The 27,652-nt window shown below is 36.6% G+C and overlaps 1 protein-coding gene across 7 annotated transcripts in view; it reads left to right on the forward strand.

The window, feature by feature from the left end:
• Inpp4b (inositol polyphosphate-4-phosphatase type II B) overlaps positions 1–27,652 on the forward strand; it is a 750,819-nt gene that overhangs the window by 369,788 nt on the left and 353,379 nt on the right. For all 7 annotated transcript variants that reach the window (XM_021727898.3, XM_040293274.2, XM_021727894.3 and 4 more), the window contains one exon: positions 4,228–4,291. The gene's annotated coding sequence lies outside the window, so the exon portion shown is untranslated. The remainder of the gene's footprint in view (positions 1–4,227; positions 4,292–27,652) is intronic.

A 27,652-nucleotide genomic window follows, 5' to 3' on the forward strand; every position in this document is an offset into this window, starting at 1 on the left:
TTCCCCAAAGCTAGACAATTATCTCAAAAATTATTAAACCATTGCTTTTTGCATTCATTTGTGGTTCTGATTTTATTCTGCAATGAATTTGGGTTCCCTTTCTCTGTGTCCACAGAGTCTTATGCCTGTTTATATCAATTTCTACTGTAATGAAAAATGGCTATTAATTTTCTCCCTCCAAATTTAATGGGAGGGGACAGAATTGTGCTGTCCCTTTGATAACTAGCACAGTGCTTGGCATGTGACAGGCATTATATATCTGTTGAATGATGAATGCATAAAATGGGATTTTTCTGGCAAACCCATATTTTCTCACTAATTACATCCATTCCAGAATCATTTCTGCACTGTGGTGAATGTTGTGTCACAATAATACATTTTATCATTAGAGTCAAACCTCTTATTAATATTCACTTTCAGAATATTCTTTTGGAACCAGGACTTATTCTTCAAATGAACTTCAGAAAATTTCAACAGTCTCTAAAAATTGGTCCCATTAGAATTTTTGTTTGAATTATGTTAAAATATAAATTAAGGTTTGGAAGAATCGATATTTCGTATTGTAAATACCTTCCCACGCACATACGTGTTATAGCTCCTATTTCCCTTTACAGCTTTCAATAATTTTCTTTACAGAGTCATTCATAATCCTTTTATTGATTTTCTTGTTACTGCTGTAGTGATTCAGATTATTATTGCTTCTGCTGGGATTTGTATTCATTTATTTTGAAAAACTTACTTTCTATTTGTTGCAATTATACAAAAAAGTTACTGTTGCATATTTACCTTACATTCTGGGACTTTGCTTGAATTATTTTATTAATTCTAGTAGAGAAATTTTATAGTTGAACCAAAGACCACGCATAATGGTTGAGCATAATGTCACTTCAGCTAAATTCTATTTTGTCTTTACAATTAGGGATGGGAATTGGGTAACAAAAATATGATTCTAAAAATTTGCTTTTGGAGATTGCATGGAACTTTTGCACCTGTGTTAGAGACAGTTGATTATATTAGCTTCTAGTAACTTCATGCAAATAATCCGAGCAGGCATTTAAATGGGGGAACTTTTAGGGGACAAATGTGGAGGTTTTTCAGAGCCCATGACTACCTCCATATTGCAGAATTCCCCAACTTAAGTGGTATGTTCCCTCTCTGACCTCTTCTGAACTCCAAGCTTCTCAGCTCCAGGCTTTGGCATAATATCCCAAAACTCTTACTGAGGGGGGACCTTTGTCTTGGAGGCACGCAGGTTATTTTGGTTCAACATAGGACATCTAAAGCCTAGGTTTCTTCCATGGGGAATGTGAAAAGATAGTCAGCCTTGATGTTAGTGGCATCCTCTTTACACACTCTCTGAAGCAGGAGAGACCTGTGTCTTTCAGGACCACAGAGGGAATGAGCCCAAGGACCACAGAATGCACCAACTGCATCACATGAGGTGGAAACCCAATGTGGCCACTTCAGTTTCCTTTTTGTTTGTGACATTCTAATCCTAAACAGTAATGCTCGATTCAACCCAATATCCATTTTAAATTTATATTATTTAAAGTAGAATTCTATTTAAAATAGATTTTTTAAAAAAACTTTTATGTCCTGATTAATGCAGTATCCTTTTTGGTCATTTATTGTGAAGGTAATGATGAGTGTTAAATGAGGCTTTGTGTTTGCATTAACTCTGTGGGATGTTTGTCTGAGGTGACCAGGCACTTCAGTAGGTTTGAGTAAATATTGGCTCTTGCTATATAATGGGAGCTGACAAGTGACAAACACCATAATGGGGACAAAACGAGTGCGAAAAACAGGTCCGTATAATACCATTGATCTTTCTGCATCGTAAACATTTGTTCTTTGGATTTGCCCAATTATTCCTTTTATATTCAGTGTATTTACTCATCATCATATGAGGGGTTGCCCTTCCTCTGTGTGCTTAACTTACATTTTTAAGAATTATTCAGTGGCTTGTTTGGACACTGTGGACCATACGAGAGTCTGTTGACCTCTGGACATTGTATCTGTAAGGCCATCTCATCACCTTTGCAGATGTCTGACACCTCAAAGTAACAAGAGGGACATATAGTCTCTTGTGGTGATAAGGATAGGACATTGCCATGTGCTCTACATACAACAGGTTAAACTTTGGTTGGATTTTAAAAATATAAGGGATAAATTATGGCTTGTATTAAGTGTAGAATAAAGTTACTCCTTCATATACCTCATGACCAGGACTAATTAGACCCAAGTGTCTTTTTCAAAGTCTGAATAAAAGCTCAATATAGCAAACTTTTCTACGTAACTGGTGTATTTCATGTTTTGTAATCAATCGATGGTTTACATTTTCTTTAGTTGTAATTGGGTAACTAGTTTTATGCTTTTTCTTATTATAAAACTTTTCTTTTCTAATATTTATCTTAAAAGTAACTTTGGTTATACCAGACTCAACACATGAGAAATGGTAGGACAAATTTAGATGAAGTATTTTGTTTTCCCCAAATGAAATTAGGACTGATGTGATTTATAGCTCACTTGTTGTGTTTCCTCTTTCTAAATTGAAAACCATATACAGTTAACCATCATATCTGTGGGCTCCACATCCTTCAATGAATTGCAAGTCAAAAATATTTTTAAAAATTGTGTGTATGATGAACACGCACAAGCTTTTCTTCTTGTCACTATTGCTTAAACACTATATTATGATGGCTATTTACATAGCATTTATATTAGATTAGATGTATTACAAATAATCTAGAGATAAACTAAAGTATAGGGAAGATATGACTGTGTTATATGAAAATACTAGGCCTCTTTATATAAGGAATTTGAACTTTTGCAGATTTCAATATGTGTATGAGATCCTGAAACTGTTCTCTCAGAGATACTGAGAGACAACTGTAGAATTGAGAGAATGATGTGATAAGATAAAGGAGAAAAATCTGATGCAATATTTATTTTTATAAGTGATAGGAGGAAAATGTGTTTTGAATAAAGTACAGTAGTATTTTATAAAATAAAGTACTATAATACTTTATTCAGTAAGTTATTATTCTCTTTTGACAGATAAAATGAAATTTTTGTAATTGATAATAAAATTATAATTTGGAAATTATAATTTCTGACAATAGAAGTAGGAAAAAAGCCCCATGTATTATTTTTAATACTCTTTTTGCATGCATATAGTAAAAAATGTTTTGATAAACAACATGGTAGAGTGATAAAATGCCCAAACTCTGGGCCCAGATATTGGATTCAAATTCACATACTGACATTTAAACCAACTGTGAGATTCTGACTGAGCTAGTTCATATTTCTTGGCCAAATTCTTTACCTGCAAATGGTTGTGTTGGAGATCTCCAAGCCTACCCTCAGTTTAATGGTTTGCTAGAAGACACAGAAAAACTGTATAACCATAGTTATGTTTTATAATAGTAAAAGGATACAGACTAAAATCAACAAAGGGAACAGGCTCATGAAGAAAACTCCAAGAACCAATTTCCAGGTATCCCTGTCAGTGGAGTCCCATGCTTAAAGCTCCTAGCACACACACACACAAAAAAAGATAACATTTTAATAAGCCAGGAAGCTTTTAGAAGTTTGGTTTTTAGACTTCTATTGGGAATTAGTCACATAAATGTGCAGCATTGGGCAATTGACCTCAACTATACAGACTCCAGCCTTCAAGCAAAACCAGGTGTTCACTATAAATCACATTTTAGGGTAAACTTAGCTGGTTGGATTGAAACAGCGTAGCCCCAGGCCTCCTACATACAAAAACATTCTTAACCACTTAGACTATTCCAAGAGCTCAGAGTTATCTCCCAGGAACCAGCAGAGGCCCATCCTGGAGACTTGCCTTTCTATGGAATGTGCAGGGTTTGAGCAATGCAGACCTGGCTGCATTAACCCTTTCTTGCCCAGGGGTTATAAGGATAAACAAGTTAATCCTGTAACTTAGAAAAGCATTTGGCAACAGAAGAGAGCTTGGCATTTGTGAGCAATATGTAAGGGGCAGCTATAATTCCTTCTAGTGGATCTCTGTGAACTGAATGAGGCAGATTAATTGGAAATAAACAGTTGGGTTCTATGGATCTTGTGATGATGAAAAGCCCCCAAGTTTGTAATGAAACTGGCAGCATAAGCTTATTAAATGTGATATCTATGGGTGCTTTAGTAAGAGAAGTTTCCTGTAAAATGCCAAATCGTAAAATTTTGTTCTCTTGTCCTTTACAGAGCCCTGAACCCAGCAAAACCGTAGTCAAAGAGGAGAGTTGTTGAGGAATACAACATACATAAGGTACAGAAGTCATTCTCAATAATTGACACATAAGACTCATTTAAATTGATGATTAATTCAAGCTTATTACTCTATTATTAACAAAATATTTTACAGTAATGCCAGCTTGGTGTCTTAGAATATGTGGGACTGTGTGTTATAGGTAGTTAACCATATCCTAAAGAGAAATTGGTTTCTACATCAACATCACACCAATTTTGAAGGTTGTGGTTGAACTAGGCCTAGACAGAAATGTGAAGGAATCAAATTATTATTATTACATTATTTTAGCATTTTATTTTGTTTTTTTTTTACTTACAGTCATTACTCAGGGAAATTAATTTCAACAAACATATTTACTTGACCATGACCCCTTAATATTAACACTGTATTTAATTTATTATTATTATTTAATATTTTTTGTTCTTTTTAGCTATACAGGATAGTAGAATGTATTTTGGCAAACTGTACATATAGAGAGTATAGCATTCTATTTAGGATCCTACTCTTGTGGTTGTACATGATGTGGAGTTACCCTGGTTGTGTATTGAAATACAAGGCTAGGAAAGTTATGTCCAATTAATTCCACTGTCTTTCCTATTCCCCTTCCCTCTCCCCTTCCCCCTTCATTTCCCTTTCTCCAATCCAATGGATTTCTATATTCCCCTCCACAACCCCCCTTGTTTTGGGTTAGCATCCACATATCAGAGAACATTCACACACACACCCTTTTGTAAGTATGCATCTATTAAAGGTCTGTTACATGGGAAACTCATCTATGAAGTGATTTCACACAGTTAGGCAAACAGTCACAGTCCAGTCTAGCCTTCATGGTGCTTAAACACAGTGAAGGAGACGTTAAGTGATCAAATAACTATATATGATTGAAAGCTGTGATAAATGCTATTAAAGAAGTGCAGAGAAAAAGTGTAGAATTCTATGGGAGAATATACGGGGAAAGAAAGGAAGAGTGGGGGGGCGTTGTGTAAACAGTGTACCTCTTTAGAAGATGACTTTTAAACTAAGGTCTAAATTGTGAGGGTAAGGCAAATGGGACAACAATGAATAAAACATAATTAAAAATAGGAAATAAGAAAAAATTGAAAGTAGGGTAGTGTGGTGGCTATAGCTCAATCACAGAAATAGAAGCTGGGTTGAGTATAGGAAGTAACCCAGTCCCACAAAGCCTTCATGTTCAAGTAAGATGTCCCAGGCCCACCCTGCTTGGCCACTTCTTGCCCTTGGAAATTTTGTGTGATGTCACTTGTCTTCTTTTATGATCTCCTGAATAGAGATGTTTTCAAACTTTTCACCCCACTAGGCACTACCCTATTGCATCTCCTGGCAAAGTTGTACAGTAAAAAGAAAAACAAGAAAAATAGTGTGGTATGTGTGTGTGTGTGTGTGTGTGTGTACACCTTTATTTCACATGGTACTTCCCAAAACTATTTTCAGAATTATACTAGAAATTATTTTGAAAGATTCTCTCTTGAAAATATGCATTTTTAAAAGGTTCCTTTTGCTCCTGAGACTGGTCTGCTGTTAGGTAATGTGGCCTATTTCATGTCTATGCACATTAAACTGTATTAGATAATGTCCTAAAATCAAGATAATTCAAGTCAGGGAAAGAAAAATCTGTTTGCCTTGATGGTTTAGCTTCTTCTAGCAGGGGGATTTTTCTTGACCTGAGTTACATACTTAATTGCTTCAAGCCCTAATTATATTTTGCATGTGAAAATATATCCTGAGGTCCCAATATAAAGGTCTGTAGTAAGAACTCAATAAATAAATTTTAATATCAGCTTACTCATATTGGTTTTCTTAAGTCAGACACAGAGTAAAATCACAAAAAAAAACTGTTTGCCTTTCAGCTAATCTGGCTCATATTTCTGTCCATCAAAAATGCTTTTTCTTCTTGATTTATAAAATTCTCATAAGTTGGGCTCTTAAAAGAAGTCTTAAAGTAAGGCAAATGACCTGGGGGTATTGCCTACTTAAGTACTTTAAAGAATGGTTGTTATTGTATGAAATATGGAGATTTTGGTACTTTCAGCAAGGAAAGTCCTGAGAACCTAGAGTATCAAACTGACTTATGCTTATTCCAGAAGAGAGGATTTCAGTGTACATATTAGAAGGGGCATCCACTTTCTTAGACCAATTCAATATCTTTCAATTAAGTTAACTATTATTTCAAAAGAAGAAAATCATGAAAAATTCCCCAGGATTTGAAAACTTTGAAATCCAAAGCCTTGTTTTATTCTCAGGAAGACAAGAGACAGATGTCTTTTAATTACTACTCTTTGCTTTTTGCCTCTCTACCAGCGATATGTCTCAAATTTGGAATCTAATTAGAAATCTTAATTGAAATGACTTTTACAAAAAGGAAAGAATAAGGATCAACATGGAAACATAAAAGTAGGGAGAAAAACACAAATGTAATATTCCAACCAAATTGAATAATCACCTCTCTGCAATTGAGTTGGCCTTTGGGGAACATGGTATTGGCTCCACACTGAAACTTGACTGTTTCCTCTCTCAAGAGGAATTTTTCAACCAAATGAAGAATCTTTCAATGTCTATACATTAATTTCAAATATTATATTTTTTCTCACTGTAAAAACAATGTTTTTAATATTTTGAAGCCTGGGTTCAATGCCCAGCTCTCTTAATTGATTCTCTGTGTGATCTTGGACATATTTTTTGCAACTATTTTCAAACTCCTAACATACCCATCTCTAAAACTGTGTTTTCAACATTTCTATCTTGTTCCTCTCTTGGTTTTACACACTGACTGGTATGTAAGAGCAGGAGTAGGTATAAAATATTAAGTTCTAGAAAGGAAAGTAAAATAAAAGAATATTAAGTTTGAGAACATATATTATAATATGTAACACAGAATATTTCACATAAAAATATTGGGAAAGTGCTTATTGATCCTATACACTGGAGGCAAAGACTCAAAGGCCGTTTGATTCATCCTTTTATTCAAACTCTTTCTTGTAGATGTTCTGGATTCTGCCATTCAGATTGTAAACTCTACTTAGAGGCAATATTACCTATTTCTGAATTAAGTGCAGCCCTTTTCATGGCACCAGGTAGGATAGATGATCAATTACCTTCTGACAGGTTGAATGAAGCCATGCACTAATGGGGCCAGGGCACACAGAACCCAGATTGCCACATCTCCAGTTTATGAACACTAGGTCTCACATCAGAGCGCGAGCATTTGCCTTCCTGTGGATTGCGTCCTTCATCCACTTCTTGCTGCTGCTCCATGCTCTCTGCTCCCCTCAGATTCGCCCCTTTCCCAGTATTTGTGTACATTCCACAGGCTGAGCTTTGGGTCTTTGCTTGCATGCACGATATTCTTCTTTTGCATTTTTCTTTTCTTCCCTGTTGCCTTTCTCATTATTCTTTCCTTTTTTTGACAGCTCATTTTTCTCTCTTCTCCCTTTCTTTTATTTGTCCTCAATGTTTATATACAAATGTCTTAAGTTCCGATCTGATATCATGTCTCCTGTGAAGCTGTCCTGCGCATCTCCTAGGAGACTATCTTGCTGCCTTTCCTTTGTTCTGGTTTATTTGTTTGCAGGCCCTGTCCTTGTTCCCTGTTGGTGAAAATGGAGTCTGAGGAAGCCAGGGAAAACCAAGGCAAATAATGTGTGAACAGCTCTTACCTTTCATTCTCTGCTCCATCCTGCTTCCCTTTATGAGCAAAGGAGAGGACCTCCAGCTCAGTGGCTTGCTTTCACTCTGAAGTCTGCATTCCTGGTAGCATCGTACCCTTCAGGGCACGAGCACCAGCATGCAGAAGCTCTGGGCTGCAGTCACAATTGCCTGAGTCAAGATGGCTTTCTGGATGGGTCCTCAGAGTCAGGAGCCAGGCTGTACAGTCCAGTGGCCTAGGAGCCCCGGCTGCCAGGACATTGGCCTGCATCTCTCTCCCTGTGCCATGCCTTCACCTCTGAATCCCTCTCTGATTATTGGATGCACATATGATGTTGAGAACTACCCTCCACAGCAGCCCACTTGAGTGCTTTCCTACTCGCTGTCCCAACCCCTTGGATGCCCCTTCCTTACTAATGCATCCAGAGATCAAACTGGAGTGATCAGTTAAATCTTGGTGTTAGGGACTCTCCCCTTCTTCACAGATGCACCACCATTTCTTTTGCACATTATCCTTCTTGACTCCCTTATTCACTGGATCTCCATTTCCTCTTTTCATGTTCCTACATTTCTCTACATTGAATTCACATCGTACTTCCCAGTCGCCTGGTCATATTACCAGTAGAATTAAATCAACAATGCTGTCATGTTTACTGGCCATTTCTAAAATATCATTGGTTTTTATTCACTCTGTGAAATTTTATGTAAGGTAAAATGAACACTTTTTGGTGTCATGGTCTTTAATTTTGACAAAGATACAATTAATTATGTAACCACTGTCACAATCAAGATTCAGAGCTCTTGCATTGGACCAGAAACTTTCCTCCCATTGTCCCTTTATGGTCAGCCTTTTCTGCAAACTGCAACCCCTTAGAATCCACCGATCTGTTTTTATCCTGGTAATTATGCCTTTTCCATTTATGCCATATAAATGGAATCACACAGTATAGAGCCTTCTGAGGTCACCTCCTTTCACCTATCCTATTGTGCTTGACCTCAGAAGGCTCTATACTGTGTGATTCCATTTATATGGCATAAATGGAAAAGGCATAATTACCAGGAGGTCACCTCCTTTCACCTGTTAACAGTGTTTATTCCTTTCTATTGCTAAGTAGTATTTCATCTTACAGATTTATTACTCTGTGTGTGTGTGTGTGTGTGTGTGTGTGTGTGTATGTGTGTGTACGTACATGTACCTTTTGTGGTGGGCAGACTGTGGTTACTCCATGGTGTATAGAGCAGCAGTTTTCAGGCTGTGCCTAAACCTGGCTCACTCCATTTTGTAATGCAATGGTTTGCCATATGCTGTTGCATTTTGAGTTTAAATGCTGAGGTGGAATGACTTTCCACCTTGTTTGTACAAGTAAACAACCACCATCTGCCTGGCTCAACCATAAGGCACAAAATGATAAATAAATTAATCTTACTAATAAAAACAACCACCTGTGAACTTATCAAATTAATCAGAAGCACATGAATACATGGTCTTTTCAAATTTATATCAGAAAAACCAGTTCAATAAGCCCATGAGCTTATTGAATTCAACAAATCACCAAATGAAGCAGTGCCCTCACTTGAGGTCCAAGAAAGTAGGAGGACCCCAAGACTGGACACCCGCAGCACTCTGACTTATCTTCTGGTCATTCGTTGCAAGCCTTACCCAGGAAGATTGCCACAGGGACAAACCGCTGAGTCTCTCTTCTTGAACTTTAGCAGAGGATGTGATTTCTCCTGCCTGTGACATGGCCTGCTCCAAGCCGACATCTCAAACTGACACTCCAACTGATACTGTGAACCTGCTCTCACCAGGGCCTTGGTCCAGAGTAAGTCCCTGGGCTTTGGCATCCCGGGGCCCTAAACAGGTTCTTAATGCCTGGTTCTTAATCTTATCTGATGACCTGCAGTGACTCTGTGCATTCATGTCTTCTAGGTGCCTGCTGAACCCCTGTGACTGCTTAACCATAGCTCTTCTCTATGTTTTGTAAAGTGTGACTTGTGACTTGAGTGTTATAGGTATTAGAAACTAAGGTTGGGATAAAAGAACCTGTGCTTCCCAGCTGATGACTTCTAGGTGACACACAAGTGTTCAGTGAACTGCCACTAATGAAAGTGGTGTAGCCTATGAACTTATTCTTGTTCAGTAAATTCTGACACTGTGGAAAGACACAAATGAGTTTGGTCTGTTAATGGCCTGGCTTGCTCATGACACCATATGAAGAGCCTTTGGGTTGTTTCAATTTTGTATTGATTTTAAAAAAAAGAAAACACTATAAACATCCACATCCAGGCTCTTAGTTATCAAAAGCTGTATTTCTCTTGGGTAAATATATAGGATGTGAATTTCTGAGTCACATAGTAGGTACGCGTGGGCCTTTGTAAGAAACTACCAGTCACTCTTCCAAAATGGCTGTGCTAATTTGCATTCCTGGTTGCAGTGTCTGAAAGCGACGATGATAGGTTCACATTTTGACCACAGATTGTTATTGTTAGTCTTCTAAAATGTGTTTAGAACTGTTCCAGTAGAGTGTAGTGATGGCTCTTCATACTGTTAATTTGCATTTTCCTGGTGATCCATGAGGCAGAGTTTTTTCATGTGCTTTTTTATCATCATTTTATCTTACACATATATATCTTCTTTGATAACATGTCTACTCAAATCATTTGCCCATTTTTTTAGTGCATTACTTCTTTTCTTTCTTTCTTTCTTTATTTTTTTCTTTCTTTCATTCTTTCTTTTTAATAGAGTTTGAGACATCTTTAAATGTTGTATTGGAATTCTTACCCACAGAAAAACTGTGCAAATATTTTCTCACAAGGTGCGGCTTGTCTTCCTAAGCCCTTAGTATCATTCACAGAGTCAAAAGTTTTTAATTTACATGAAATCAACTTACTAATCATTTCCTTTTATTGATTATAACTTATGTGTTATATTAGGAAATGTTTATGGTAGGGTATGTAGCTCAGTTCTACAGCCTGTATTTAGGATGTTTCAATCCCCCAACACCAAAATAAAAAGAAAAGAAAAAGAAATCTTTGCCAAGATCAATAATGTTTTCTCCTATGTTTTTTTTTTCTATTACATTTATAGTTTTAGATTTTATAATTGGATGATCAATATTAAGTTAATTGTACAATTAGAAAGGTTCAAGGTGTATTCTTATTTTTTAATTTTATTTTTTGTATTTGATTGTTATAATGTTAAAAAAATCATTTGCATCTTTCCAACAATTAACAGACCATTTATGTATATATTATATTGTTCTCTATCTGTTCTTTTTTCTAAATTTTTATTTTAAAAAAAACTAGGTGATGAGAATCCTTCTATTTTTTTGATCATTTTTCTGCTTTATCAACAGTATTTTGGCTATTCTACTTCTTTTGTTTTTAGATATAAATTTTAAAATTAAATTCTTATTGACATCTATAAAAATCTTGTTTGGATTTTGATTGTAATTATACTGAATCTACAGTTAGCTTTGCAGAAATTTGACATTTTTACAATGAGTTTTCTAATTCATGAACATAATATACCTCTCCATTTAAATAGATTCACTTAAACAGATATTATTTCATATCTTCCATCAGTGTTTTTAGAAGAGCACACACATAGATTCTTTCCATATTCTATTTATTCCTATAATGTGATTTTTTTTGGTTCTATGATAGATGGCTCATTTTTTGAAAGTTATTTTCTCATTTTTTCATTGTTGGTTTATAGGTTTATAAAATTGATTTTCATATGTTGATTTTGTATTATGTAACTGATAAACTCACTTTTTAAACATCTTTATTGGAATATAGTTTATATATCATACAATTGAGCCATTTAAGTTATACAATTAAGTAGTTTTTTTGTACTTATAGAGTTATACATTCAGCAGTATAATATGGATTCATTTTCATTTTCTCAAAAAGAAACCCTGTATCCACAAGCCATCTCCTTAATTTCCCACCAATCTCTCCAATCTTAGTCAACTACTAATCTACTTTCTATTTCTATATATTTGTGTTCTCTGGACATTTTGTATAAGCATAATCACACAATTTGGATACTTTCACTTAGCTTAATGTTATCAAGGTTCATCCATGTTGCCACATGTACTGGTGCTTCATTTTCCCCTTAGCTTCATCAATATATTGTTGACAATTCAAAAAATGAATAGTACATTTACTTAATATCCCTAGTTGTTTTTTTATAACAATTTTGGGGGAATTTCTATGTAAATAGTCATGTTGTCAACAAATAGAAACAGCTTAATTTGTTTCTTTTCATATGTACTTTATTTTTCATGTGTTATTGCATAGGCATCATACATCTGATATAATGTTGCAGAGGAGAGATGAGAATAGATATCCTTGCCCTATTCCTAATTTTAGAAACAAAGACTCAAGGCTTTTATCATTCTGTATGTTCATTTTCAGATGAAGGAACTTCTATCTCTAAATTGATGAGGGATTTTTTTAGGGATTAGACTTTAAATATTTTGTATGTTGAATTTTGTTAAGTGTATTTTTTGTATTATTGGAATGATCATATGTTTTCTTTTGTAGTCTGTTAGAATAATAAGTTGCATTGATTGATATTTGAATGTTGATCCAGTTTTGTGTTCTGGGGATAAACTCTTCTTGGATATATTTCCTTTTTATATATTGTTGGATTACATTTTCTAATGATTCAAACTTGGTTGCTGATTGTTTTGGTTATCTATGTTCAAAAAGAAATTTTATCTATATTTTTATAGTGTCTTCAGTTTTGTTTCAGATAATTCTATTTTCATAAAACAAGTTGGAAATATTCCCTCTTCTCCTGTTTTCTGGAATAGTTTATATTATTTATAAAATTTGTTTTTCAAATTTTTGGTGCAACTCTTCAAAGCCTATAGTGTTCTTTATATATTTTAACTGTGAATTCAGTTTCAGTAATAGGCACAGGATTAGTCAGGTTATCTAGGGTGCTTTTCAATAAAATTGGCTTATCTCATTAATAAATTGATAAATTTTATTTAGTTTATAGTTATCATTATAATATTATCATATTTCCTTTTTATCATGATTTATCATGATGTCCCCTTTCTATTTCTGACATGGAAATCTTACTTTCCCTGATCATGTGGGTAGAGGTTTATCAATTTTATTAATCTTTTCAAAGAATCAACTTTTTTAAAATTGATTTTCTCTATTGCTTTAATTTTCATTTGCACTATTTTTTTTTAATTTTAACTACTCCCTTTCTACTGTCTGATTTTAGTTTAATGTACTCTTTCTAATTTTCTATGATGGAAGCTTAAATTATTTATTCACAACTTCTTTTCTAATATAAATACCCTGTATTTTCCTGTAAGCACTACTATAGCTGCAGCCTATAAATATGATATAGGAGTATGTTGCCTAGTTCTGAAAAATTTGTTCTCTCCAAATATTGTTTTACTATTTAATTCTAGTTTAATACCATTATGATTTGGGAATACACTTCATTGTGATTTCATCATTTTAAATTTTTCATAATTTGTTTTATAATCCATGTCAAAATTTGAAACTTTCCTTAGATCAAAACCATGAGGAAAACAGAGAAAAATGAAATATTCACCCTTATATGGTTTTCTTCTCTAAATTTCAATTCCTTCCAAAATATTTCCTGCTTTTTATTTTCAGAATTTTTAGGCAGCATGCTTTTTTATAGATACCCCCAGTCAGCAGGAGATGCAGTCTTTAGTTGCTTTGGTTTATCTTGGCCAGAAATGGCATGCCAAAAACTTTGTGTATATCAATGTATTTAATCCCTCTCAATTTATTAGATGGGAATTAGCATTTTCATAATTTATGATGAAGTAACCACGTTTGCATGAATTGCCCAACATCCCAGACTGAGTGGAAGGGCCTAGGCAGGCTGGTTCACACTTGGTCTCTTACCACTTGCTACCTTGCTTTTGGTGAATTACCATGACGATAAGCATCAAGTGAGAGGGATTAGGATATGTATGTTAGAATAATACACCATTAAAGGATAAAAAGACCTCAGAACAGCAAGAAGAAATAGCCAAATAAAGGCATGTTTATAATTTGACGTGAATTTTTAAAAGCCAGTGAATAAATTCTTCTAGTATTTTCATAAGAGAAAGTCAGGGAATTTTATATGATAAAAAGTGCAAGGGGAGAGTGGTCTAGAGGGAGGTGGCAGAACAGGCTGTGATATTGGTTATGCTGAATATGGATGGAAAACCTAGTAGTCTGGCAAACCTAGTAGTAGTTTCCTTTTCAAAAGGAAACTTTCTATTTACAATAGTACACTATGTATAGTAGGCACTCAATAAATGCATATGCCATGAAGTATGGTGATGGTATTTCTTTTCCTCAACTCTCCTTACATATAGGATCAGAGAAATCCTAAAATTTGGAGATCTTTCACCAGAGATAGCAAAGGTGGAAGAGATAGTAGGAAAACCTTCTCGTGTTGTTTTGGTCACTATTCAGGCATATATAAATGACATACTTTGGCATAATATCTAAGTTCATAGTCCCTGAATATCTCAGTGACATTCCTTCATGTGAGATCACAGTAGATTAACCTGTGTTATGGAGAGGATTGTTACATCTGTCCCTGGTTTTCTCTTAATTCCATGAGAGAAACGCTGGAGGAATTGCAGGTGGTGCAGTATTCTGGAACTTTGCTGTTCATCATGGTTCTTTTTGTAGATATTTTGCTCAGGTTGTGTTCAGCAATTAAATTTTCCTTTTTTTTTTTTCCTTTGCATCATGCATTGTTTGCTCTTATTCTCATCGTGGTGCAGTTGTACTCAATAAATATCTTAAGGTGGAATATGTCATTGGGTACCTCTCAGAGAACAAGGAAACTTTGTGGTGAAGAATTTGAGATGCATTATCTGTATGCAGTAGGCAATGGGAATGAGAGAACTTAGTTATGCCATTTTATATTCTTTGTGGATAACCGCGGGCATTCTGTGAACTTCTCTAGAGAGCTAAAGTGAAATTATAATAATCATATATATACATTTATTCTTGCCTGTCATAATAAAAAGCAGAAGATAAAATTTTAATTAAATTCGTTATCTGTTCTTACTTTGAAATTTTAAATTTCAAAAGAAAATGGGTAATTCATCATCAGAAACTACAGATCATTTAGTCAATACTAATTTGAACCTGAACTATATCATCATAAGCAATTCAATCAGCTCTGTGAATTAATAACATCTGATGATGTCTGTATTAGTCATATCCTGAGGATATAATCAAAGCTTCAGTTTTAGTTTTACTCTCACACATGAAATTTAACTGGCCTTGGATATATATGTGGGACTGTGTTCATAAGGATTTGGAAACATCTGCCTCTGCTCAGACCACAATTCTGCAGTCTTCTTTAATGTGTGTGAAATAAAAATCAACTTCCAACCAAATTACACTTTTCCTTGTACATCTCTGCTTCTCAATGTGGGCTGGAGACAGGCTATAAAGAGACCTTATATTCGGTACAGGCAGTTTGTTTGAAGACAAGAAGCAGGAACAGAAAACCCTGCCACAGGAATATGGAAAATAAACTGCTATCCTTCACTTAAATTTCTTCCAAAGATGACACAGGAAGGCATTCAAAAATCTATAAGCATCCCAGACACTCCTCCATAATCCTTAGGTTCCGTGTGATAACCGTGTTTTAATAACTATATTTGGGGTTCCAGGTTGTATGAAGTTTTGATAAACAAGCAAAATCCAATGTGACCCATGAAGTATCTATAGATGGAAGTTCCTGTCCTTTGAAATGACGTTTGAGAGGGAGTCAAGAGGCTCATGCCCCCAACACCTCAGAAGACACCTGCTGTCTGATCCCAGAGTGGCCCTGGCCAGCCGTGTCCACTTCTGGCCACCTGGGGATCTTTGTGCTCTCATCTCTTATGTGAGAATGGCGCCTAGTTTCTTTAAGGCTCTTCAATTTTATGTTCTGTCGTAATATTTTATTCCTGTATCTTAAAGAGTGGTGGTAGGTGGACATATTTAACCTTTTTTTTCTAAGAGAAAGTTGAGGTTAAACCCAGCATGTGTTCACATCTGTACTCTGTCATTATTTGGGTTGCTTTTTTACTTTTGCTGTTAGACACAGAACAAAATAGAAATAGCCTGATGGCTGACTCCCTCTATTCCCCAAATTATGCTCCCCTTCAGGACATCAGGTTACTGTTAGATACTGTTTAAATTCTGATTTAGATTTGATGCCTTCTGGGTTCTTGGGATTAAGGCTGCCTTGTCATAGATTGATGGAGCCTCCCTTTTTTGCTTTGTATACGTTGGAGACTGTGTTAGCTTTTTATCTCACTAAGACAAAATACCTGAGATAATAAACTCATAAAGAGGAAAGGTTTATTTTAGCTCATGGCTTTCCAGTTCCTGATGGGGTGGACCCATGAGATCTCTCTGGAGGTGCTGGATTGCTACGGCAAGGAGCATGTGATAGAGTAAAACTGCTCACTTCGTGGCCAGAAAGCAAGAGAGGAAGAGGCTGGAGTGTTGGAGTCCCCTTCAGAGGGACACCCCCAGTGTTTGAAGGATCTTCCACAGGCCCCACCTCTCAAAGATTGCACCTCCTTCTGATAGCACCCCCTGGACATCGTGTTGTTAATCCATGAGCCTTTGGGAGACATTCAAGATCCAAACTACAGCAAAGACCCAAATTATTCTTACCCTAATTAGAAATAAGAAACAGGCTGACCTTCCATTTACAATGAACCAAATATACAGTTCTGTTGGTGGAATGGCGGCCTCTGCACTGCTGTTTTATATGCTGTGCTTCTAAGTCAAGATGATGCTGGTTCCAGTGATCACCAATCACCCATTATGCTTGGGGATTATTTCTCAACTGGAATTATGATCTCCAAAAGGGGACCTGCGATTCAAAGTATTAAAACAAATGATAGTAATATCTTTTTCTTAAGTAAGCAGAATGCTGGCTCTGGAGAACGGGGGATATTCCATCACTAGATTCTATTTTCAAACTTCAGTGATTTTAAATTTTTCTTCTTGATTTTTCTCATGCTGACTTGTCCACTGAAAATATATTTATACCAGGACCCAGTAAAAGAACCAGAAATGAGCATGCTTCAAATGGACAGGATATTATGAATAGAATCATAAAAGTATCGTGTCCTGTTTTTCTTTTTCCTGCCTCAGGATTGTGGTATTGGCATTAAGTGCTATACAAGAAGTTATAGATTTTTCCAGAAGTTTATATTCTTAATAAAATTTTTTATAAGTTCACTAATTATTATATAGTTGTATATATTTAAGGAATATAGTGTAATAATTTGATATACATTTACTGTAATGATCAAATCAAAGTATCTGACATTTCAATATCCTAAAACACTTAAAAACCTTTTTTAGTAGACATTTAATAATTGTACATACTTGTGGGGGGGTACAGTGTGATATTTTAATGCATGTATGTATACAAGGTATACTGATGAAATCAGAGTAAAATAATGTTTCATCTCTTAAGAAAAACTTAAATAAAACACAGAAAATATAAGGTAAGCTTCTTCTAGTCCTCTCTCCTGTCAGTCTCTACCACTCTTCCTTAAGATCTTTCTTAAGGGATAATAAAAAGTTAAAAAAAAAAAAAACTTGTTTTATTTAGCTTTACATCTCAATCACCAAAATACTGACAAGAACAACTCAGGAGGGAAAGTCTATTTGGGACTTACAGTTTCGGAGATCTCAGTCCACAGATGGCCAACTCCATGGCTCTGGAGGCAGGGAGAGGCAGCACGTGATGCGGGAAGGACTCCGCAGAGGAAAGCTGTTCAGTTCATGGTGGGGTCAGAGAGTAGAGTGGTATTAAAATGCAGGTGCTAGAGGGAAGAGGAACTCTCTCAGGGCATGCCCTAGTGACCCACCTCCTCCAGCCATGCCCTACCAGCCCACGGGTACCACTTAGTCCATCCATTCAAACTAGGATGGGCTGATTAGGCTTAATGTCTAAAAATTCAATCATGTATCTCTGAATATTCCCGCAGAAACATAGGAGCTATTGGGGGACACTTAGTATCAAATCCATAACAATATTTGAATGTTAAAATTAAAAATTGGGTGGCAGATAGAATAAGGAAGTGCTCTGTAGAGACCCAAGTTCTCAGCCCAGTTTATCAACGTCTAAGTGGGTCCTGTAATAAATTACCTTTTAAACTTCAGTTTTTTAGTTTCAACCTGTAAAGTTGTAGTGACTTTATAAGTTTATTGCAAAGATTAATACAAAGTGATAGAACAGCTTGGCCCATAAACATCAAAACTTGGATTGGATGAAATGAATTTTAAACACAGCAGTAGAGATAGAATTCTGTGGTGAATACGGGTAGATATTAGTAGAGACTCCTTTGATTTGGTATTTCCAAAGAAAGGGAAGTGCAACCTGTGGTCATTTGTATTTTATGGAATTGATTCTATTTCTTGTCTCACTCTGCTTTCCCCTCCCTCTTTCCATTTATCACAATAGTTTTAACTACTCTGAGCCTAAAACCCACAGTCCAGATTTTTTTTCCCCCTTGTGGGTGACTGGATGCTAGATGGTCCTGCTTTGATGACATTAAGGTATTAGTTCTTATTGTGAGCTGCCGCATAATCCCAATCCCAACACATTCTAGAATTTCGCCACAGAAGTACCTTGATCTGCCCTTGCCAAGGGTCAAGTGGACTGCCAAGAGTCCGGCTGCAGAGCCGAGGCTGGGAAATGCAAAGATGAAAGGGAGTAAAATCTAGTGACAGAATTTAGGTTGAGCCAGGGCTGGTCTACAGCAAGATTCCATCAGAAAGGGGACAACTGATAGGACAGTGAAAGGGTAGCCAATAATTAAGGTCCCAAGAGAGAAGTGAGGTTATGTGTTCCTGGTCATTGCTGATGGTAAGACATGAACCAATGGCTAGAGTGACTGAAGCCCAGGCCACGGTCCATGATCTCTTGGCATCACTCTAGAAATGTAGTTAAGGACATGGATTTTAGCCTACTGTGGCTTTTTATCCAGCTGTACTCCCTGTTCACCTCTTCCAGTTTATGAGTCTGGAATCTGGGTGATTGTCTATGCTTTATTGTGGTGCTTCTGAAGATGAAGTGTGCGTAGGAATCACCTTTGCTAAAATGAATGTTCTAATTTAGTAGATTGGGGTGGGACTCAGGTTCTGTATTTCTATCAAGTTTCTAGTGAATTCAAATGCTGCTGACAAAATACCCATCTTCTAAGTGGAAAACTGTTGCTGTTTGGTCTTTTTGGATCTATGTATTTTTTTTTTATGTGTTTTCTGTCGATGGTGCTTCCTCAAAGTAAAAACGAAGAGAATATCACGGACTAGTTGCTATGCGAGACTTTGTTTGGACTGGTTGCTTTCAAACTTTTTGATCAAATTGGAGTCCTAACAATTTTCACCTTTATTCTTCCGTAACAAAACAGGGCTTCGCTGAATTTAAGACTGGTGGCAAAAACATACTGATAACATGCTACTCAACTTTATGTTATATTAATAAAATAACCGACATAAAACAATGAGAAGGAAAAAGGGTTTACTTTAGTTCCATTTCAGAGCTTTCAGTCTATGATCCCTTGGCCTTATTGCCTTTGGGCTGGTATATCATGGTGGTGAGCATGTGGTGGAGGGAGCTGCTCACCTCATAGTGGGGGGAAGAGAGACTGAGGAAAAGGCAGGGTCCCAATCCCCTTCAAGGGCAGAGCCCCAGGGAACTGACTTCCTTCTACTGGGCCCTGCCCTTTAAAGGTTCACCACAACTCAACAGGTGCCACAGGACTGCAACCAACCCTTTACCCATGAGACTTTTGGGAACATTCAAAATCCAAACTGTAGCAGATGGGTTGGAGAATTCAGTTGTGACTGATTTTCCTGTGCAGAAGCATTCCCCATGCTGTTCATTCTCTGGTCTGATAGGAGTGTTCCTCTGCCGGGTTAGGTCACTCTGCCTGCTCAAGAACCCAGGAGTATCTTTGATCTTTTTAATACACTCTTGGTTGTTTCTTCAGGTAAAATATAGAATTTGACAATTTATGCCAGTTTCCTCTAAGTGAGCCTTTTTTTTCTGGAAACTTTTTTTAAACTCCATTATTGCTTTTGAATGATGTCATATCCGAAGAAATTCAAACTACTGAGCACAGGGGACCTAGTTGCAAAATGGAGTCTAGTTGTTCTACACTCATGGTTGCCTTAAAAGTAGCCTGATATTTTCCAGGAGGGGAAAGGAGAAGGCAGACGCAAAATTCCATCTGAATCATGTTCTTGGGTCCTACCTATTCTTGGCACTATTTAGTATTTGGCTGATCCTTATAAGCCCTGTCTGCAAATCCCGGGTATTTGGAAAGCTTTAGGAGTAATTCAGTACTGTGAATTATTTTTTATTGTTTGTTCTTTTTTTTTTTTCTGTGGATTGAACATCATGCCTGCTAGGTGAGTTCTCTGTCACTGAGCTACACCTCCAGACTGTTTTATGTGGTTTACCAAAATGAATGAAGTTTTGAGACACTGCTGAGAAGTGAGCAAACTTAGCTTTTTTTAGCTATTCAAAGATGATATCATCAGCACCACAGAGACTTGCTATTGTGTTTCATTTTGAGATGATGGAAAAAGAACAACTCGTTCAGCACTTCACGTAAGAGCAGAGTTTGGAAACCGTAGCCAAAGTCACAGGTAGGTCGCATCCTGTAGCTTCCAGCACTCCCTGCCTGGACATCAGCCTGCTTGGCCAAGAGGAGGTCTTTACCAGAGGTCCATTTAGAATGGCTCATCACGTAATGGCTCACCTCCCTGTCATTCCAGGGCACCCCCAGAACCAAGTGCCTTCTGTCTTTATCTTTGCCTACCACACCAGCCCCTTTCACTGTGGGCTTAGTTGGCCATGATTCAATCTATACCTTAACATCTCACTTTCAAAATATTGCATTAAGTCCATAAGATCTGTTTCTTCTTTTCTACTTTCTGCTTCTTTAGAGAAAGTCTCCTCTTTTTCTGTCTTAATGGAACCTGGCTTTTCTGTGAGGCCCTGCTTCCCTGTTTCTTAATCTAATGTGGACAAGGCACCCACCACAGAGTGTGGAGACAGGCTTATCATTTTTTAATGTCATTAGAGGCCCCTTAAATTGCTGGGACCTCATTTAAGATCACAGTTGCCTGGCTATACCACACTTCCATTCCCAATTTTTGCATTTATTCTCCAAACTTTTAGTCTCTCCAGACTTCTCTGTGATGCGCATTGTCTTTTCTTGGTCTCCATGTTGTTTCTACTGTACTTCTGATTTCAGTCTCCATGGAGTTAACTTTTGATTCATCATTGCTTTGCCTTACTGATTCTGCTTACTACCAGCCCTGCTCTTCTAGTCCCATGGCTGTTTCCTGAACTTCTCCTTGCTTAGAATTGAATACTTCTCTCATCTCCCCAATACAGTGCTATTCCCTTTTAATGACTTCTCTGCTTAGCCGACAGGACCTTTAGTCTCTCTATCAGGACCACATTATTGATTTCACCTTTTCCTCCCTAAAAGGAAAAATCCTAACACGGTGCCATCTAGACTGTCCTTGTTCACCAGGCTGCCACATCGCAGACTAAGATCCTGCACATCTATGGTCTCTATCCCCAGCTATTCCCACAGAGCTGCCCCTGCATGAGCTTCTTTGTTCCAGTGCTCAAGGCCGGTTCAAAACTCCATGGCTCTTCTCAGAGCTCCTACGCACTTCTTCATTATTTCCTCTCGACACAGGATATTGCTTGTTTAGCTTATGAAACTCATTGTTTCAGTCAACCTTTTCACTTTTGTGACCAAAAAAAACCTGACAAGAACAACTAGAGGAGGAAAAGTTTATTTGGAAGCTCATAGTGTCAGAGGTCTCAGTCCATAGATGGCCAACTCCTTTGCTCTGGGCCAGGGTAGAGGCAGGACCTCATGTCAAAAGGGCATGGAGAGGAAAAGCAGCTGGAAACAAGGAGAGAGAGGGAAAAAGAGGGAGAGAGGTGTGTTTGGCGGGGAGAGAGAGAGAGAGAGACAGACAGACAGAAAGAGAGATAGACGTCTCTCACCAAGGACAAAATGCATACTCCAAAGACATATCCCCGTGATCCACCTCTTCCAGCCATACCCTACTGCCTACGATTGTGATCCAGTCACTCCCTATCAGGGGAGTGGAAATAAATTATTTAATTTCCAAATATTTGGGAACTTTCTTGAGTAATTTCTAGTTTAATTCCATGGTATAAAGAAATTATTTATTATTCATGCAGTTATTAGGTTAAGGCTCTCATAATCCAGTAATTTCACCTCTAAACTTTCTTGCATCATCTCACATTTGAGCTTTTGAGGGGCAATTAATATCTAAACCATAACACTCATAATGAATATTTAGGACATAAAATATATAAAGAAAATATATATATGATGTTATATTTCTTTTTGTTTGTTTGTTTTGTTTTGTTTTGGTGCTGGGGATTGAACCCAGGGCCTTGTGCATGGGGGACAAGCACTTTGCCAACTGAGCTGTATCCCCAGCCCCATGATGTTTTATTTCTAATACCCAGTTTAAAGTGTAAAACTTTCTCAGCACAGTTGAAGACCACGGTGTTCCCTTTTCAGATCACATTCCCAGTGCCCATTTTCCTCTAGACATACAGATTCTAACTTTAGTGTTCAACCTGAATTTCCTTGTAATGGTACCTTATGTGTATGGTGCATATAATACAGAACAACGGTGTGTTGCTTTACACATTTTAGATTTTTCTATAAATGCCATCATGGTTTGCTCTGTCTTCCTATCCCTACTCATTATTTCAGAGCTTTTCTCAATAGTTTTTGAAGGTCACCTATATTGCTAATACAAATGAAGATTCATTTATTGTCACTACTTCACAAAACAAATAAACCATAATATATTTACCTACTTTTTTGTTGATGAAAGCCTATTTTCAACATTTTATTATTAAAACTTGATTAGTTCTAAACATCCTCCTAATTCTTTCCTGATACATATTTCTAAGAGTTTCTCTAGAACATAATGCTTGGAAGTCAATTGCTTTTCAACTTTATTTGATATTAACAAATTATTTTCTAATACTGCTGGAGCTCCATCAGTGTTTAAAATTTTATATTACTCTAAATCCTCATCAATATTTGAGGTTTTGAGATTAAAAGTTTTATTTATTGATGACTATGTGATTATATATCATTTGATTTTTGTTTACATTTTTGTTTGCAAGTGAAATAAAAAAAAACTTTTAAAATGTGCCCACCAAAAACTAAAAAATAAATATTAAAAAAATGTTTCTTGGCAATTTATGTTTAATATTTTTTATTTTGAAAACCTTTTTTCCTATTGGGTTGCTTTGCCCTGTTTACATGTTTGTTAACATTTTTAATATGTTCTAGAAATGAACTTCATCAGTTGTATTTATCACACATTATTTTCTTTTGTCTGCTTATCTTAGACTTGATTTGCATTTTTTTGTTTATGAAGTATGAGTTTAGATCATTATATCAAGAATTTTTTTCTATTATGTGCATATAATACTATGGATTTTCCTCCATTGAATATTTTGATATGTACTAAAATAATTTTATTTTGATCAGATATATTTGAATTTTCCATGTGACTTCCTTTTTAATTTGTGAGTTATTTGGAAATACATTATTTAATTTCTAAATATTTGGGAACTTTGTAGACATCTTTTAGTGTGTAATTTCTAGTTTAATTCCATGATGGTAAGAAAATATTATTTGTTGAGGAGAATTCAAGATGGCGGATTAGAAGAAGCCTGAATCTTAGGTGCTCTGTGACTCAAGGTTCAAGCTATAGGAGTACGGCTTCTCAGAGAGGTGGGTGAAAGAGGCTTTTCACTAATATTTGATATTGGACAGTCAGAGCATGTTAGAGACTCAGAATACAGTGGACAGACAGATTTAGTATAGAACAACCTGAGTTCAGAAAAGCAGCCTGAAATTAGAGGCTGCACTGTGGAGTGGTGCTTGAGAAGTGCTCTGTTTCTCCGAGCCCTTGGAGAGCTGATGTGGACCCTTCTTTAGGGCCATTCTGTCCTGGCAAGTGTCTACCAGGTGGTCTAGGGTGTATCTAGCAGAACATGAAAGAAACAGGCATTGTACCAGGAGGATTGCAGCTGGATAACTAAAGGAGGTCCCAACTTGCTTCTCCTTTGAGTCTGAGGACTCACATAACCAGCTGAATCAGGTAAGGAATCTGAATAAGTGAGTGTGAAGATTCTCAGGGACTAATACTCTTCCTGGGAACAGAATTGGCTCCCTTGCCCCACAAGTGGAATTCTTAGAAGGCTCTTGAGATCCAGACTCTTGCCACACGGATCAGCAACTGCTGTGGTCCATAGGGAGATTAGACCCTTTTTGATTCCTGAGTTATTTGAGGCCAGATTAGACCCAAGTCCCAGAATTTGGGTCTCCCCTCATCCAGCTCTGCAGTGACCCCACCCCGGAAGTGCTTCAGTCTGGTCTGTATGGACAAAACTGCAACTGACAGTACTTCCTACGCCATCCTACCTCCTGCTGGTGAGAAGGGAAGCTGAGGGCTGTTTTCAATCAGCTTCAATCTTAGGCCACTGGGGCTGGCAGCTTGGTGGGCAACACTCCCAGCCCCAGGCCTGCCAGTACATAGCCCAAGAAGAAACAAAAAGGAGAATAGTTGAGCATGGGCCATGACTGTCCATTTCTGTCATTTCTGACCCCTTTAGTGGAGATGATTTCTTCATTTTTTTTATTAAAGAATATATTTTCCTTTCATTTATCTTTTATTTATTTGGCTTTTTGATGTTCTTACCATGCTTATTGTTTCATCAACTGTGAATATATACATGTTTCTCTTTTTTCCTTCCTCATTTTTAGCATTTTTTAATGTAGTTATTTGTACTCGTCTCATTTTTTTGAGGGTTAGGGTTTGGGGTTTGTTTATTTGGATTTTGTTTTATTTTCATTTGTTTCTCTTTTTCTATTTGTTTGTTTCTCCTGCTAACCACCAAATTCTCTTTTTTTTGATCTTTCACCCTATTTTGTTTTTCCTGTTTTAATCTCCTCCTTTCTTATAACCATCACTTGCTTTATCGCTTCTGCATTCTCTCTCTGTGTACCAGGGATTGAATCCAGGGGCACTTAACCACTGAACCACATTCTCCCTCTTTTTTTTTTTTTCTAATTTTGAGACAGGGTTTCACTAAGTTGCTTAGGGGCTTGCTAAGTTGCTGAGGCTGGTCTCAAGCTTGTGATCCTCCTTTATTAGCCTCCCGAGCCATCAGAATTCCAGGTGTACGCCACCACACCCTGTTCTCTGTGCACTTTTTAAAAATGGAATATTTTTGCCAGGTGCCATGGCTCACACCTTAATCCCAGGCTAATGGAATGGATAGACTCTTCAGGGAAATACTAAACAAAATTTTTCAAACCTCAATAATAAGGTGGACATCCAGATGCAGGATGTATTAAAAAACCGGAATAGACAATATCAAAAAAGAACCCCATGATGCATTATTAAAGACAATGTACTTGCTACATTGTAATTTCATTTATTTTAATTTTGTTAAGGTTTGCTCTGTAACCCAGAATTTAATGTTTCATAGTGAATATTCCATGTGCACTCTGAAAAAAAAATGTGCATTCCGTTTTAGGTAGATTATTTTATAAATGAGAATTGTGAGACTCTTCTGTGTCCTTTTTTTTTTTTTTTTTTGTACTACGAATTGAACTCAGAGGCACCGAACCACTGTACTACATCCTCAGCCCTATTTTGTATTTTATTTAGAGACAGGGTCTCACTGAGTTGTTTAGCACCTAGCTTTTGCTGAGGCTGGCTTTGAACTCACAATCCTCCTACCTCAGCCTCCAGAGCCACTGGGATTACAGGCATGCACCACTGTGCCTGGCCCTCACTGAGCACTCAGTGTTTATATATTCATATATTCGTTCTGTCAGTTACTAGGAAAGGAATGTTGGTGGCCCCAGGAATAACCGTGGATTGGTTGACGTCTTCTATCAATCCTGTCAGTTTTTGTTTTGTGTATTATGATGCTCTGTTGTTAGATTCATACACATTTAGGTTTATTATGTCTTTTGGGTGAATTAACCATTTTGTAATTATCATGCCCCTGCTAATATTTCTTGATGGGAAATCAATATTCAAAATCAATAATCAAAATCTAGCACTACTGTAGCCACTCCAGCTTTCTTCTGACTGCCCTTTGCGTTGTATATATTCTTCCATCCCTTTGTTTCTCTCCCATCTGTGTTATCATATTGACATACAATGCAGAGCACATAGCCAATCATACTGTTTTTATCCAAGCTGATAATCGCCACTTTCTAATTGGGGTATGTGTGTTTATGTGTGTGCATGTGTGTGAAGACTGTTTAATATAATTTTTGATATAGTTGAATTAAAAATATTCTGGTAGTTGATTTCTAGTTATTCCATCCACTTTTGGTCTTTTTCCTTGCTTGTAGATGAATTGTAGATTTCTTTACTCCATTCTCTCTGCATTATTAGGTTATTATATTTTTGAGGTCAATTGTGGCTAACCTACGTTACCACATATATTGTAAATTAGTCATAGTTTACTTTAAATACATTAGTGGCATAATTGTACACTATATTTTTGTACAAGACTATATAATATACTCCGAGTTTCTTCCTCCCATGCGTTTTGCTATTTGCATTATCTATTTTCATTTGTATGTCGTAAGCACCCAATATTTTGCTACTACTTTGTGCTAGCTAGTGGTTGGCCAACTGTGGCCCACAGGTCAAATCCAAAATGCTGGTGAGCTTTGTAACCAAAGTTTATGGTAACAAGGTCATGCTTGTTGGTTAGGTATCACCAGTGGCTGCCTTAACCTGAGTTGAAATGGTGTGACAGGTTAGGTAGCCCACAAAGCACAAAATATTTGCTACCAGGCCCTTAACAGACAATGCTTGGCAGCCTCTGCCCTAGGCAGTTATTTTGAATCATCACGAAAAGCAAGAACAGATGAAATTAACTTTTACTTTCCTTTTTACCATCTGCAGAGCTGTTCATTTCTTTTCTAAATCCAAGTGTCACACTTGAAGAACTTCCTATAACATTTCTTGAAGTGCTGATAATGAATTTGTCGTTCATTATTTCTGGATAAAAGCCTTCATTACTCCTTAGTTTTTTTTTTTAACAAATTATGTTTGCTTTGTATAGAATTCTGAGTTGACAGGTTTTCTTCCTTCAGAACTTTAAAGATGCCACTCCACTGTCCTCTGGATTCCATGCTTTAACAAGATGGCCATTATGTTTCTTACTTTGATAGTCTATATATAATTTGCCATTTTTCTTTATACTTATATTTTTACCTTTGGTTTTCAGTGGTTTGAATATATGCTGCTCATTGGTTCATTGGTGGGGGCGTGTGTAATCACTCTTCTCAGTTTTCTGACATCCTTGGACCTGTGTTTGGATATCTTTCAACCCTTGGAAAATCCTCAGCCATTATCACTTAAATATTTATATATATGAGGCTGTTCATTATTGTCACAGAGCTTTTGGATGCACTTTTGCTTTGTCACTCTTTACCCTTTTTGTTTCAGTTTGCTTGATTTCTATTGACCTACCTTTCAAATCGACTGTTTCCTTGACTGTTTTGAATCTATGAAGAAGCCTGTTAAAGGTGTTCTTCAGTTGTATTACAATGATCT

This window comes from Ictidomys tridecemlineatus, chromosome 9 (assembly GCF_052094955.1).
Source record: "Ictidomys tridecemlineatus isolate mIctTri1 chromosome 9, mIctTri1.hap1, whole genome shotgun sequence".
NCBI lineage: Eukaryota > Metazoa > Chordata > Mammalia > Rodentia > Sciuridae > Ictidomys > Ictidomys tridecemlineatus.